Source organism: Engystomops pustulosus, chromosome 3 (assembly GCF_040894005.1).
Source record: "Engystomops pustulosus chromosome 3, aEngPut4.maternal, whole genome shotgun sequence".
In the NCBI taxonomy this organism is placed as follows: Eukaryota; Metazoa; Chordata; class Amphibia; order Anura; family Leptodactylidae; genus Engystomops; species Engystomops pustulosus.
This window is the reverse complement of record NC_092413.1, coordinates 155,238,439-155,243,127: the sequence shown is the minus strand read 5'-3', so window position 1 is coordinate 155,243,127 and position 4,689 is coordinate 155,238,439. Positions and strand designations below refer to the sequence as shown.

The window sequence follows — 4,689 nt, the reverse complement described above, 5'->3', positions numbered from 1 at the left end:
TCACAGCAGATGCACCCTTTTAATGAAATGTCTACCCCAGATGCCCCCCTTTACTGAAATGTCCACAACAGATGCCCCTATGTTAGGGATTTTTATGCAGGGCCCCAACAGCCCTCTTGACTTTTGTAAGATGAGTCCTAATTAACCCTTGATTGAACATAGAGACCAAGACATATGTCAATCTCTTAGTCAAGATCTTCTCCTGTTTAATAATCAAAATGCATAATATATATCAGACAGAAGAGTCATCAAAGGGGTGTGAATAGTATACTCCAAACCTATTGGTCATTATGTTTTTGTACCAGCACATTCTGGGAAAAAAATTAATTAATTGTGCTCAGTTCTCAGAGACCTTGTACACAGATATTGTTTATACTAATTTGCTGAGAAGGAGATGATAAGTGGCTCCAGAATCCTAATATCATGCAGCTTCGAGGACAGACTGGCTTCTCATTAAATGTCAAAGGGTATTAGCTGACAGGCGAGCAAACAGGTTACATAAAATGAAGTTTGAATCATGACATTAACTTGACAATGGTCAGGGAACATGGCCGCTGTATCTAAGATGGCGGACAGTAGTCAAGATTGCGTCCGAAACCAGTGCGACCTCCTTAACAATTCCCCCCTTTGAGCTTTGCTGGCCTGTAACTCCATCCTGAGCGACCTCCTCAAGCTCCAGGTACCCACAGGTAGGCTAACCCCTCACCTGCTGGACTTGTTACCTCTTCACCAGATCCCCTGGAGGCTGGTCACTCAGGGGTTACAGGCCCGCACACTCAAATCACATCACTGAGTTCCCATAGTCCACAGGTTTGTAAACAGGCAGCATCATCCTCCTCTCCGGGCACTTCTCCTGTCGTGGTTCTTACCGCTTGGACGGCCATCTGGGACATGGTGGACTTGATGAGGGGGACCACACAGCACGCCATAAGTGACAAGAGTAAAATCACAATCCCCAATATTACCCCCACTTAAAGGAAACCCTTCCAATCCCCCAACCACAAAGTGAAGGACAAAATGTCCCCCCCAGAGTTTCTCTTGAGTTCCCTGGACAGTCCTTCAATCTCTTCAAGTGCATGGGTAATGGATCCATAGGGGGCGATGTCATCTGGGATGTACATGCAACAAGCCACACCCACCATCTTACAGACTCCTCCCTTCTCAGCAAGGGTCATGTCCAAAGCCATGCGGTTCCGGGAAGCATCTCCGATATAATTCACAAATCTCTGTTGATTACAATAAAAAACAGTTACCCAACCAACATCTTTGCTCATAGCTCTCTGGGGAATAATGGACTCTAGACCTGCCCATATCTGATTGTGGGCCTTGTACTCATCTGGGACCCCCCTTGGTGCTCCCACTGTATCTATATAAATGTTGTCATCTAGGTGCTTCTCTCTCAGACCTCCAGAATCCTTTGGGATTCTCTACCTTTTCTTATGTGTCTGATCAAACTTATCCCTGGGGATCACGAGGAAGGAATGCACAGGTTTAATCACAGTACACTCACCTTCCCAGCCTCTAGGCCTGACCTTACTCTCCTATCCCCTCAAATCCAGTACACATCAGACACTGCTAATACAGGGTTACCTGTGCTGTCAGTGTTATAGAAGGTCATTGTCTTGTTGCATCAACCGTAGGTAAAGTCTCCTACCCTGGTGGCATCCTGGTCACCCCTATAGATACAGTGATAGTCATGGTTGGGGTGTCCCTGAGCATACAGTCAGTCAGAAGAGACCAGCTAGCAAGAAGAATAAGTAAGTTTGCAATAGAAAGCGTGGAAGCATGCTGACTTCCCTCTAGCTTCAGACGTGGCACTGGTCAGCAGGACTTGGAAAGGACCGTCGTAGCGAGGCTCCAGACTCTCACTCTCTCTCTCTGGTGTCTCTCTTCACCACCACGTAGTCTCCAGGCTTCAGGTTATGCATCCTGAGGTCTCTGTCTGGATCTGAAAAAGGAATCAGAAACACTTTTGCGGAGCTTTTCCAAGGCCTGGCTCAACTGTGTGGCACATTCCACCTGGTTTCCTGCCATCAGCTATAGGGTCTGTGGGAAGTAGAGGCCTAGTCTGGGTGTACAGCCAAAAAGAACTTCAAGGGGGGACAATCCCATCTTTCTGTTAAGGGTGTGGTCCTAACTGAATGGTGGGCAGCAGGAAAGCACTCACACCATGGTTTCCCTGTTACTTCCATGGCCTCCCGGATCTCTAACTTAAGAGTGCAGTTTAAAGTATCTCAAATGCACCGCCAACTTGGGAAGGGTAAGGGGTATGCAGGGCCTATTCTACACCCAGGAGGGACAAGGTTTCAGGTCTTTACCTGTCCAGTGAAGTGGGTTCTGCGACCGGACTCTATGGTCTCTGGAAGTCCAAACCTGCAGAAAAAATCTCACTCACCAACTTCTTGGCTGCAGCTCTGGCAGTAGCCTTGGTCATGGGAGAAGCTTCTGGCCACCCTGGAAAGAGATCAATGCACACAAGCACGTACTCCTACGTACCACTTTTTGGTAGCTGGATAAAATCCATCTGCAGTCTCTGGAAGGGATACAGCAGCTTGGGTGTCACCTTCCGTGGGGTCTTTACCACCTTACCCGGGTTGTGGCGGGCACAGACTATACAGGCTTTCACTAGTCTAGTGACAGGGGTAGTAATGCCGGGGCAAACCACTGGTGGTTTATGAGCACTAGCATGGCCATTTTGGATGTGTATGTGTCTGTAGGCTACTTGACTTACTGTCGGGTGCAGGGCTCCGGGCAGGCAAACCCTCTCTCCCAGCATCCAGGTCCCATAGGCATCTGGGCTCCAGCTCTCCTCCAAACTTCCTTCACTTCTGATGACTCTCGGGCCACCAGGGACTGGAACACCTGTGGATCAAACTTTTAGCTCAGAAATCACAGCTGAGACTTCAGGACAGTCTCTGGGCTCCATCTGAGCAGCTGCCTTCGCCATCCCGTCAGCCACATACTTGCCCTTGGCTTGTGGAGTTACCAAATTGTGTGTGCTTTTTCTTTTATTATCCCCACCTCTTGTGGAAGTAAGAAAGCATCCATGAGCTCTTTAACCAGCGTGCCATGCTTAAAGGGGGTCCCTGCAGAGGTGAGGAAATCTCTAGCCTTCCATATGGGTTCATAGTCGTGTTTAGACCCCAGAACTATACCTTGAGTATAGATGTTTGCCCTTTTACCTTCCACCAGCTGTAGCACTTCCCTGAGTGCCGTCACTTCACCTCCTGCGCTGACCTGTGTGGAGGGAGTGGTTCTGCTTGTACTACCTCATGTGTGCCACTGACCACTGTATATCCATTGTAGAACCGTCTGTCTTCTCCTGCAGACCTGGAGCCATCTATGAGAAAAAAACTCAACATCTGCGTTACTCACCCTTCTCTCCCCCCTCTCTGAATCCTGGAAGACTGGTGACAGAATGAAGGATTCAGAGCTGTGCACCTTATCAGTGTATCCTGAGGCATCAGGAGTGCACACTGGAGTCTGAGCTGTCTGGCCTTTGCTCAGATGCTTGGGCTGTACTTGGGTGAGGACACTGTGCAAGGTAAGTGGGGTTTGCACAGTAACTGAGTGATCTAGGGTCTAGGATCAGCTCACTGGCCTTGCTGAGCAGATTGCTGGCTGCAGCTACTGACACATGAGGGGCTCCCCTCATGACTGAGTCTAACCGGGCCTAATAGTGGGCTACTGGGGAGGCCACCGCGTTCCTGGGCTAGGACACCTGTCTCCTAGATACTCAGTGCAAAATAAAATAAAAGGTCTGGTTCAGTGGCATGTGCCTAGGTCCAGGGCAGACTTGCCAGCTTAAGGCTATGGAATGCATCAATTGCCTCCTGACTAAGGGAAAATGGGGAAGCATTGGGCTGGAGACAGCAGACCTTATCCCAGGCCTGCAGGAGCTGGCCAGTGCTAGAAGCATGTGAAGAGGCTTAGGGCCTCAGGGCAGGGGCACATTCTGGACTGCCAGCCTTCTTTCCTCTGTCAGGTATCTGCCTGTGGCTGAGAAGCAGTGGCCTAGGAAGACCACCTTCTCCTGGCAGTACTGGAGCTTGTCTCTAGAAACTTTGCAACCCTTCTGGAACAGAAAACACATAAGGTCAATAAATGCATCCTGGCAAACAAAAACAGTAGGTCCTCCACATACTGAAAAGGAGAACATCCAGTAAGGGGCTAGTCTGCCAGTCTACTCCCTGTAGGGCCGTGGGGTATTGGCTGGGTGAGTTTTACCCCCCTTGTGGGAATCTGCATCAGGTATACTGGAATACTGAACTGGTAAAGGCAAATAGGTCCTGGCAATATTCATGTAGGGGCACAGAGAGGAAAACATTTGCCAAATCAATAACAGTGAATAATATGTCACTCTCGGGGACTGCTGCCAGTTTGGGCTAGGGACCACTGGGCTTCAGTACACTCATTGGCAGTTTAAAGGTCATGGACCATCCTACATGCGTCCGGCTGTTCTTTCTGGGTCTTTTCTTAACCGGGAATGGGCTAAAACCATCATCGGACTAGCAGGGGAGAGTTCTACAATGCAAGGCGATAACTCTGTTTGGGGGGGCTGTTCTCGCTGACATCCTTGTCCATAACCACCCCCCTTGTCTTGCCCTGTCGGGGCCATCTCCGCCACTCACTACAGTAATGTCTCCTCCCCGCAACGCCCACTTGGGTTGGTCGGTCGAGACTTCCGGA

The 4,689-nt window shown here is 49.6% G+C and overlaps 1 long non-coding RNA gene across 1 annotated transcript; it reads right to left on the bottom strand.

Moving 5' to 3' along the window:
• Nucleotides 1-323: 323 nt before the first annotated feature.
• On the bottom strand, nt 324-3,747 carry LOC140122151 (uncharacterized). Its single transcript, XR_011854258.1, has 2 exons — nt 2,396-3,747; nt 324-1,948 (listed from the first exon to the last, which is right to left on the bottom strand). It is a non-coding gene; the product is annotated as an uncharacterized lncRNA (long non-coding RNA).
• Nucleotides 3,748-4,689: the final 942 nt, after the last annotated feature.